The sequence below is a fragment of the Lactuca sativa genome, chromosome 4 (assembly GCF_002870075.4).
Source record: "Lactuca sativa cultivar Salinas chromosome 4, Lsat_Salinas_v11, whole genome shotgun sequence".
In the NCBI taxonomy this organism is placed as follows: domain Eukaryota; kingdom Viridiplantae; phylum Streptophyta; class Magnoliopsida; order Asterales; family Asteraceae; genus Lactuca; species Lactuca sativa.
The window spans coordinates 207,338,195-207,350,310 of record NC_056626.2 but is presented as its reverse complement, the minus strand read 5'-3'; positions in this window follow the sequence as shown (position 1 = coordinate 207,350,310).

Here is a 12,116-nt window from a genome sequence, read left to right as displayed (position 1 = left end):
ACATAAATTTGAACAAGCATAAGATGATCCTCAACTTTCTTTCGAAAGAGAGTAGGCTCAATTGATCCTTGTTTAAATTTCGATTGCTTTAAAAATTGGTAAGAGTTACATATCAAGCTCTTAGTTCTTGTTTTAACCCGTAATCAGCTTTGTCTAAGATATAACAATGATCAGGAAATTTTTCATTAACAAAACCTAGAGGTTGTTCAACATACACCGTCTCTTCGAGTTCACCATTGAGAAATGGACACTTGACATCCATTTGGTTTACATCTTTAATCCAATCCATATGCATCATTGATCGCTTCTTGATCTTTCTCCAACCTCATAATTTCCAGAGCTTGGCTATAGAGGTGTTTTGGTGCAAAATGACGAGAATGCAAGGCTTAACTTCGCGGTTTCTTGTTCATCGTGCTACACTAACCCTTTAAACTAAGTCATTGGACACATAAATTGTTGTCGCGCTGTGGCATTCTTCTTTTCATGTCGTAGTATTCAATCCCCACCAACAACTTATTTTAGTCATTGCGTCATGGCACCCATATGCCTATGTCGCATAGAAAGTACGCTTCTATTCCTTATTACGTAGGACACTCACCGCATCGTGGCATTCAACCTACCGTGTCGCGGTTCCGACTTAACAGAAGCCATTGGTTGTTTTCCTTCTAGCTTTGGGACAATTTTGTGCCAACTTCTAACCTTCGTATCTTCTTATTTTCTTATATCTTTTCGATGTTATTTATATCCATGAGAAGGTGGAAACATACTCTACACACTTGTTAAGTCACTTCTCACTGAATTAATACAGATCTTAATCTATTAAGTCACAAAGTTGGCCCAAAAAGCATAAAGTACCCATTTACCCTTTTGACCAATAATGCATCTTCTCATGCATTAGTTCTCGTGAACTTACTCATCTAACATCTTCTTAGTGACCTAAACTCTTATTGACCATTATTACAAAGTTACAACTTTATAAGCTCATCTCTTTCTCATAATTGACCATTTTACCCTTTTGGTCAATATTTGACTAAAAGTCAACTTACTCTAAATTTCAGGTTGTTACAATGTCCCCTCCTTTAAGGGATTCCATCCTCATAATATTTTCTTACTCTTTTGTTCATTTTCTTACTCATTGACCCATTTCAAAGGTTATTATGTACTTTAATCCTTTAACCCGAAATATCAATCTAGTTTCCATTTCTTTTCATTTTCAATGTTGTAACACCCCAAATTTTAAAAATATCAATTAAATGAAAAATAATCCTTTCATTGTCTCTCAATATCAATTCTGAACTTACTCATTGACTAAACTAGAGCGAAACCAAAATAAAATAAAATAAAGTCTTCAATTGAATAACTTCGGGTGTTACGTTTTTGCGGAATTCCTCTATCGTCGTCTTGATTATTCTTTCTTATTAGCCTTTTCCACTGCTAATAGCTACCTCGTTCCTAGGTAGCGCACATTTAAAGTTTCTAAATGTGTAAGCTTAGGGCCTAGTGAGTTCGTATTGCACATATATGTCTACCACTTAAAAAACAAATAATTTCATCATATACTTTCAATAAATCATACAATACATATATCACTCGATGACATAATTTAGGGGAACAATTAATTATCCAGAGAAAGAACCAATGGCTCGTTTCCCCTCCCATTAGTACAACCTATCAATTGTACTTAATGATTTTAAATATCCAAGGAAAAGAGTATAATTTTCAATTCTCATCCCGATCAATCACACACATCTGTCATGCTCACAACGTTCAAACACCCCACCCGTTCCCACTAAACATGTCATCACAAAAGACACACAATAGATAAACAAGTCAAAATAACATTTACACGCAACCATACTTATCATAAAACACACTGTAATAAATAATTAAAAAAACGCATATAAATCACATGATAAACATTTATGTGAAACAACCACAAAATACGAAAAATTCATCATGTTGGAGTTAGGTCTTAACTGAATCATGTCACGCCACACACACCCTACATTCCACCAAAAAGTTTTCTAAGGCCACAATCCTAAAAAACATCATATGTGTCCGTTTTGGTTCCACTATCTATGTGTTTCGTTTAGCCAGCTGATAATTATTCAATTACGTTAATTTTAACGTTCGGATTTTTTTTTTTTTTTTTTTTTTTGTAAAAATATTTTTCTTTCTTCTTTTTAGCCTTACATTTTCAAAATAAGGTTTCACCCTTAAAATTAAAAATCATGCCAAAACAATGAAACATTTAAAATATCCAGACTTATTGTTTTAAGGTTAATAATAAAACTAATATTAATAAAAATTTAACAAATTGTTAAAACTATAGGGACCATTCTTGAAAATGTGAGTTTTCAATTCAAATGAATAAAAAGAAAGAAAATCGTTGTTAAAAGGAAACTGATCTTTTTCTCAAAACCAAAAGGACTCGTTCAAAAGGTAAAAAAAAAAAAAAAAAAAACAAGTTTTGACCGGTGGGCTTCCACCATTTTCTGTTTATTATCTCCATGTTTAATTATTTTATTTTTTTACAACCCAGTCCTTTGCTACCCGTCCAAATAAAGCCCGAATCTATTTCTTTTTTACCCGACACTTTTATTTTCTTTCTCTATCATTTTTGGACCTCATAGACCTCTGAGTTTTACCCAAATAATGTCAAATAAATCCGTAAAATCATCACTAGGTATATTCACATCTTATCATTAACTATCTATAAATAATTTTTAGAATCTTGCTCAAATCAAAATGATTCTTAGCCTTTAATACCAAAAATTTAAACACTTTAATTTTTTTTTTTTAAATTAAACTACTACTAGCTCAAACAAAGATATTAGATGGAACCAAATCATGTAAAACGGGTATACAAACATTTATAACAACAATAGCAAACCTAAATTTGCGGAACATACCTGAATTTTGTCACCAATTTATTCCTACGATTTATTCCTCGTTTTTACACTATTTTTCAAAATTATAGTGAGGTTTTCCAAATGTTTTTCGAGCTTTATATATTGCCTAATATTGTTTCGGTTATAAACTACTAAAACGTTCGAATTTAATTGATTATTATTGGTGACCGTTTTAAGAGTTTAAACCTCATTATTTTTGCTAATTTCACCTAATTACATCTAATTTTTATTTTTAGAATATATATATATATATATATATATATATATATATATATATATATATATATATATATAGTTAGGTTCATGTGAGACCATCATATTTTAAACATGGGGACACAATCCTACACATTTATTTTGGAGGTAAAAAACATATTTTTAAAATGCAAAATAAATAAAAAAAGTTCGAATTTCTTTTAAATATTATTTTCGTCATTTATTTTATCCAAATAAAAATAAAAAAATTACCCTTTTATTTTTCAAAAATATACATGAAATATTTTAATAGAATATTATACTGTAAATATTTAAATCGAATTTTTAGAATGTTACATATTCTACTTGAATATTAAACTATAAATATTAAAAAAAATCTAATAGAATATTATAATATTATTACAAATCTAACAATTCAAGTAGAATATTAGCATATTTTAGCATATCTACCAATTTTAGTAGAATATTAGAATATTCTAACATTCTAAAAATTCGATTTGGTTATTTACAGTTTAATATTCTATTACAATATTTCACTCATATTTCGAAAAAAACGGTCACTTTTTTTATTTATTTTTAAATATTTTTTTATAAATTAAATAACGAAAACAATACTTAAAAAAATATTTTTTGGATTTTTTTTCCTTTTATTTTGCAATTTATATATATATATATATATATATATATATATATATATATATATATATATATATATATATATATATATATATATATATATATATATATATATATATTTATCTCCAAGATGAGTGGTTTTGGATTGCATCCTTATGTCTCACAAAATTAACATGGTCTCAAATAAATCTCTCTCTCTCTCTCTCTCTCTCTATATATATATATATATATATATATATATATATATATATATATATATTCAGTGAACTATAATACAGACAAAATTACAAAATGGTCCCTATGGTTTGCCAAAAGTCACAAAATCAATCTCTGATAATTTCTTTTGACGAACATGGTCGTTATGGTTTCAAAAACTTGTATGAATGGCCCTTTTTGCTTACGTCGTTACTGTTCATCAGTTCGTTTAAGGGTATTTGGTCTTTTCAAGTAGCAGGGACTGAGTTTGTGACTAAAGGAAAACCATAGGGGCCATTTATGTATTTTTTTTTGTATATTTTATCTTTATGAGTTAGTGGCTTTTCCACCATTTTACTTTTTAAAATATCACTTTGAACCCTTCACTTTAAACTTTGAAAAATGTTACTTTGACCTCTCTATTTTCTAAATTCTTGTGTTTAACTTCGTAGTATATATAATTTGATTTTTATTAAGAACTTTCGTTCGTTAACCTAAAAAACTATATTTATGTGTTTATTTTTATATATTTGTGGGTTAATTCAATTTGATCAACGTTTCTACTTTAATTTAGAACTTTCTTTCGTTATTATTATTACCTTTTAAAGTTACATGATTTTTTATAAAGTTGTCCGTTTAAATTTGAGTTTGTCTATGTTTTGATGTAGTTTTTTTTACGTTTTCGTGCTGAATTTTATGTATGTTTCATTCATATGACTCGAGTCACATATTATGTGTTTTTGATTATTTAAGTTTTCATTTGTGAACTTAAAAAAATATTACTTACTTATTTTTATGCATTTGTCGATATAAATTTGAGTTTTTCTTTTTCGTTGTTTCTTATGTTTCAATTTAATTTTTTTGTATGTTTTGGTGTTTATTTTATGTATGTTCCTACGTATGAGTTTGCTCACATATAATAGATAAAAACGTAATTATAAGCATTGGATTTTGTAACTTGAATTTTGACGATTGTATTGATAAAATGTAACACCCGTAAAATCACAAGAAATTTTAACTTTTTAAAACAAACCCAAATTCACAAATCATTTACAAACATAGTTTTCAAAATGTTTTCAACATCAGAGTCTCCCAAATCATAAGCCATGAACAAGAGGATGTGTATGGTCACACATTCGCCTTATCGCGGTCATCCGAAGTACTTGGAACTTAACCCCAAATTGTAAGCCAACGCTTAGTAAGTTCCCCCAAAGTACCAACACATAACATAAGCATAATACAACCAACATGAAATGGGTCCAAAACTAAAATATTGGATTACCCCTGAGCCTTCAACATAAGTCTGGCTTGCCCTTGGGGCCCACAACTTATATTTGGCTTGCTCACTAACCAAATCAGTTATCGGACTGAAATACCATCAAGCCCTCAGTACGAGTCTGACATACCGCTTGGTCCTCAGCTCGTATCTAGAATGCTCATGATCCTTCAGTATGAGTCTGACATTACCTATCCAACCCTCAACTCATATTTGGAATGCTCTAGGGTTTGTTGGTCACCGCACTAAGCAGTTCAACCTCAAGCCAACATAATATGTCGACGTATACCTGATAATAAACATATACAAATAATCATGCAAACAGAATCACAGGTAGTCCTAAGGATCTACCAGACTAGCATATCAGTAACTAGCTTAATCATGCATATCTATTCCATACTCAGTATATCAGTGAATATCAACTAATGGGCCAGCCTTGGTGCCTTTGACCCGTAAGTACAGTGAGGAAAACCCACCTCGCAAACTGGGCAACAGCTGACGAGGTCTCGACTTCGAATCTCAGCTCCAATAGTCTCCTATTCTAACCATATGACCAATCTCAATCAAATTCGCAAGATACCCTTAAGGTCAAACTTGGTCAAAGTTAATGTCAACTGGTCAAACCCACTGAGTCAACCCAGTCGAGTCAACCCAGCTGAGTCAACTCGACCGAATCCACTCAGTGTACATACGCAGGGCATACTCCGGATGTATGTTGGGCATATAAAAAGCCTCGTAGGTTGACCACCATTAGGGTGGTTGACCTCGTACGTAGGGCGTACTCCAAGTATGCAGGGCATACCATCGCAAATCCAAAAATCTCATTAACAGCTTAATGGCTTAAGCTCTTACGTCCAAACTTCAGATCCACAACTAAAATACACTTAGGAGTCATAAAGTCCCCAACTTTATGACTTATCATGTCCAATAAGTGCTTAACTCAAGGGCTTATTCCATTAAAAACTTCTAAATGATGCATGAAATAAAACTAACCATTTGGAACCCATTTTTATGATTTAAGACCCCTCCTAGGGTCTGAAAGGACAACTTAATGGTCAAGAACATGCCAAGTTCAAGATCTAACATTTTAAGGACCAAAAACTCCGTAAAGACATTCAAACTATATCTATATGCTAGAGGGATAAAGTTGCAAGCTTTATACCTTAGTAAGGTTGCAAATGATGTAGAAATCCCAGATCCAAGTGTTTCTCTCCTTCAAGATGAGCTTGGTTTCCTTCCTCCTTCTTCTAAGGCACCAAAATACACACTCTAAGATTGAAAAGGCTCCCCAAGGTGAAACTATGGTTGCAAGGACGTATGAGAGGGATGGAGGCAGATAAGGTGGATGAAATGAGGCAATAAGAGTGCTTAAATACGAGTCACGCCCTAAAAAATTAGGGTTTCCATATCTAGCAAGTACGCCCAACGTACACTGATGTACGCCCCGCATACTAGGGCGCGCCCTAGTACGCTTAGCGTACACCATGTACGCATGGCGTACTCCCAAGGCTAATATTACAACAACGCCACTAGGACTCATTTTGCACACTTTCTTAAAATTAGGGATGAAAATGCAACATAATTAAATTATAGGGTTGAAATTAGAAGTACCTTATCATGGCGATGTTACATAAAAGTAATATATCGATGTAAAAAAACACGCACATATAAATAAGCATGAAACATAAAAAATTACGTCGAAATGTAGACGAACTCGAATATACACTGATACGTAAAATAACGTGAAAAAAAGTTATGTCAAAACGTAGACAAACTCAAATATAATACATTTTTTAAGCTAACGAACGAAAGTTATTATATGTGACCCGAATGATACGTACGAATGTATATAAAATTAAGCACAAAATGTACAAAAAATACATCAAAATGTAGACAAACACGAATATAATACATTTTTAAAAATTAACAAATGAAAGTTATTATATGTGACCCGTCTCATACGTAGGAAACGTACATAAAATTAAATACAAAAAAACTATGTTGAAACGTAGACAAAATCGAATTTAAACCGAAAAAATTATAAAAAAACCACGTAACTTAAAAAAATTGAAAAAAGTTCTAAATTAAAGTTGAAACATTGAACATCTTGAATTATACCGACAGATATATAAAAATAAACACGTAGAAATAGTTTTTTTTTAGGTTAACGAAAGAAAATTATTAATAAAAATCAAATTATATATAATACGAGGTTAAACAGGAAAATTAAGAAAATGAGGGGTGAAATTAACATTTTTCAAGGTTCAAATTGAAGGGTGAAAAATCATATTTTAAAGAGTAAAGGGCTGGAAAAGTCACATACTCATAAACATAAAATACAGAAAACATTACAAAAATGGTCCCTATGGTTTACCTATAGTCACAAACTCAGTCCCAACTACTTGAAAAGACCGAAACACCCTTACACTAATAGATGAACAGTAACAACGTCAAAAAATGGTCATTCATGCAAGTTTTGAAAACCATAGGGACCATGTTCGTAAAAAAAATTATCAGGGACTGATTTTGTGACTTTTGGCAAACCACAGGGGTGTTTTTTGTAATTTTGTCTATAATATATATATATATATATATATATATATATATATATATATATATATATATATATATATATATATATATATATATATATATATATATATATATATATATATATATATATATATACAGTCCCAACTACTTGAAAAGACCGAAACACCCTTACACTAATAGATGAACAGTAACAACGTCAAAAAATGGCCATTCATGCAAGTTTTGAAAACCATAGGGACCATGTTCGTAAAAAAATTATCAGGGACTGATTTTGTGACTTTTGGCAAACTACAGGAGCGTTTTTTGTAATTTTGTCTATAATATATATATATATATATATATATATATATATATATATATATATATATATATATATATATATATATATATATATATATATATCATTTTTTAAGTTATCACAAACTTCTCCCATTCGAAAAATTCCGACCTCGGAATTTGAATTAAGTAGACAAATATGGATATTTGGTCTTCATATCTCTTTCATTTTCTCATGTTACATCTGATAATTCCTTCAGTTAGAGACATGTAACATCTTATGAATTCCATGTATTTTCCTTGGTAGACCAATGTATGATTTATTAAAAGTATATGATGAAATTATTTGTCTTTTTAAGTGGTAGACATGTATGTGCAACACGAACTCATTAGGCTCTATGCTTACATATTTAGAAACTTTAAATATGCGCAATCAGAAACTAGGTAGCTATTGACAGTAGAAAAGGCTAATAAGAAAGATTAATCAAGATGACGATAGAGGAATTCTGCAAAGACGTAACACCCAAAGCTGTTCAATTGAAGACTTTATTTTATTTTATATTATTTTGCATATGTTGTAGTTTAGTCAATAAGTAACTTCAGAATTGATCTTGGGAGACGTTGAAACGATTATTTTTCATTTAATCGATATTTGTAATTTTGTGTGTTACCAATGCAGTGGCTAATCTTTCTCTATCTTTCTACTCACAATGGTTGTTAAGGGGCGTCTATCACACCCCCAAACTGGAACGGCAGAAATGTTTAGAGGTGGAGGATGTCATGTACAGTATCACAAAAATTGCATAATAGTAATCAAAGCAAACATAACCATTACATAGATAAAATATAGTATTTACATCTGTGCATAACATAGTTTGTATGACATCAAAAGTATATAAAAATTGTATAAAAGACGACACTCTATAAATCTCCATCTTCTTAAAATCCTGCAGTGTACCTGTTTACTGGTTCCCTGAGAATACAAGTGATTTTGAAAGTGTATCAACATTTAAGTTGGTGAGTTCATAAGTATGATTATGAGATGGAAAAATTGTATTGGTTCCTTGAAAATGTTATAGTGTTCTTCCAGAAAATCCATTATTTTCTTTAATGAATGAAAAGTAGTCTTAGTCTTTAAGACTAAAATGTAAATAATTACTGAATTCTGAAATAGTGAACTATACTTTGAAATAGTAGACCATAGTCTGTATTAATAAAATGTAGTCTGTCTTATTAACCAATAAAGTCATGAATAATTCTTGAATTTGTATGTTGTACTAGTCTTCCGTGTACTTTGAGAGGTAGCGTATTGTAATAGTAGTGTTTATATGCAAAACCTTTTGTATGAATGCATGGAATCCACCAGCTGTAATGTAAAGTAGTGCACTGTAGTGTAAAGTGGTGTACTGTAGTTTCATTATTTAAAATAAAACCTTAGAAGTTGTGTTAGTCTCATAAACAAATGTTTTAGTTGACACTATTATGAGTTTCGTGTAACCATGTTTGATATGAGTAGTGGCTTCTACGACGTTCTTCAGGCATCAAAATGTTATGGCATTTATCACCCTAGGCCTGTCGGCCTAGCTGTTGCAAGCAACTTAGGTGCGGGATTGTCAGTCCCATATAGATGTATACATAAATTCACGCTCTTCCTCCAGGATACTCTGGTTATAATTTATAGGACTTAATATTGTACCATGGTGGGTACCTCGAAGTAGTGCCTCACAACACTGTATTAACTAGTTTACGTGTAGTATAGTAGTGTTCTCTTGTACTTGAAACTAGATGTATTACCTTGTGGTAGTGTACTTTGTAATGTAAATAATTATACTTTAATAGCTATTTAGTAATGTATCCTTGAATTGGTGTAATAGAGAAGTATTCCATAAACTATACCTATTATAGTTTATATACTTGTTTCTGTATAGTGTTCTTTGAGTATGTAAAATAGTGTAGTATCTCCTGAACTATACCTATTATAGTTTGAATGCATGTTCTGTAATCAGATGGAAACCCTTGCAAGTTATCAGTGTGTATAAGGTAATGATAAAAGATTTATATAAAATATCCTCTTGTTGAGCATGTTACAAAAGGGTAAACGATATGTTTTCTATTCACATATATTCCAAATATATAATCAAGGGTGAAAAGACAATCGAAAAAGTAATTATTTTCTAAACCCACAACCAAACAAGAAACAATATTTAAGGACGAAATTTCCAATTCTAAATTTGTTGAATCTACTTTATATATATATATATATATATATATATATATATATATATATATATATATATATATATATATATATATATATATGAATATATTTTGTTAAAAATGTAGTAGTAATCAGTTTAAAGCAATTACAATGGTTTGAAATAGTTTTGAAATCATTTGAATATTTTCACAAGAGTCCTTGTGTTTTACTGGTATTCCCCACCACCTTTAAAACATTGAAAATAGTGAAAACATAGGGGTATGAACTCACCTCTAGTGCTTGTTAGAGTCTAGATACCGGAATTGTAGAGATGATCTTTGGGCTAATGTACGTGGGAATAACGGTATCCTATTATTATTTAAATATGTATTCGTATTTAAATTAGCAAATAATTATTTGAAGTGTTAAAAAACTCTTAATCTATGTAAGATATAATTACCGAGAATTATTTGGAGTGTTGAAGAGGGTTTTCGGTCTAGCCTTCACCGAAATCCTTGATTTCGGTCTTAAAAACCTCAACCAAGAACCTGGTTCTCGGTCTTATGGTGTTTTCGGTCATAAACAAGTTCTCGGTCCAAGTGTTTTCGGTCAGCTTTAAGATTTGAAGATTTGAAGGTTGTTCTTGCTGTTCTTGATGAAAAAATATGAAGTTTTGAAGGATCTTTCTTGAAGATTGGAAGGTTCTTGGATGATGTTTGAGAGCAAAATGAGAGTATTTTTGGTTTGAAATGTGAGAAAACGACTGAGTTTTCAAGTGAAGATATATATACCGGTGGGGTTTTCGGCCGGAAAGGGGTTCTCGGCTGAAATCTATTTTCAGTCCGAGGAGTTTGCAACCGAGAAGGCTTTTCGGTGCGAGGGTTTTCGGTTTCGAAGGGGGAAATGTTGATTTTTAAGTGCATTTTTCTCCAAATACTTATATAAAAACATCATATATAAAATTTTAAATCATATTTTACCGTTATAAACTTAATGAAACAAATAAATCTCGAAATTTTATTTGAAGGAATTGAAAGTAACGGGTTGTTATATTATCCCCCCGTTAGAGGGGATTTCGTCCCAAAATTCTTTCTATAGTGAGTACATTATGGACTAGGAAAAGGTGCAAGTACTTTTGTTTCATTTGATCCTCTCGCTCCCAAGTGAATTCAGGTCCTCGCTTGGCATTCCAACGAACCTTCACTATTGGTATGCGGCTTTGTTTCGTCCGTTTGACTTCCCTATCCATCACTTCAACGGGTTCTTCCATAAAATTAAGACTCTCGTTTATCTCGATCTCATCAAGTGGAATCACAAGAGTTTCATTGGATAGACACTTCTTTAGATTTGACACGTGGAAGACAGGGTGTACGTTGTTAAGTTTTTGTGGTAGACGAAATTTGTAAGCTATAGGACCGTTTCTAGCGAGAATCTCGAATGGTCCTATGTACCCTGGATTTAGTTTTCCATGCTTTCCGAAGCGTATCATGCCCTTCTAAGGTGAGACCTTTAACAGAACATGGTCACCCACCTAGAATTCCAAGGGTTTTCGTATCTTGTCTGCGTAGCTCTTTTGTCTGTCTCTAAAGGCTTTTAGTCATTCTCGGATTTGTATGATCTTTTCTATGGGTTCCCGAATGATTTCCGGGCCAGTGAGAGTGTTGTTAGGAACTTGGCCTCTGGCTAGTTTTGTGTCTCCTACTTCAGGCCAACACAGAGGGGATATGCACTTGCGGCCATATAGGGCTTTGAATGGGGCAACCTTGATGCTAGAGTGGTAGCTATTGTTGTATGAAAACTCGACTAGTGGTAAATGGGTATCCCATGCTTTACCAAATTCAATCACACGGGCTCTTAT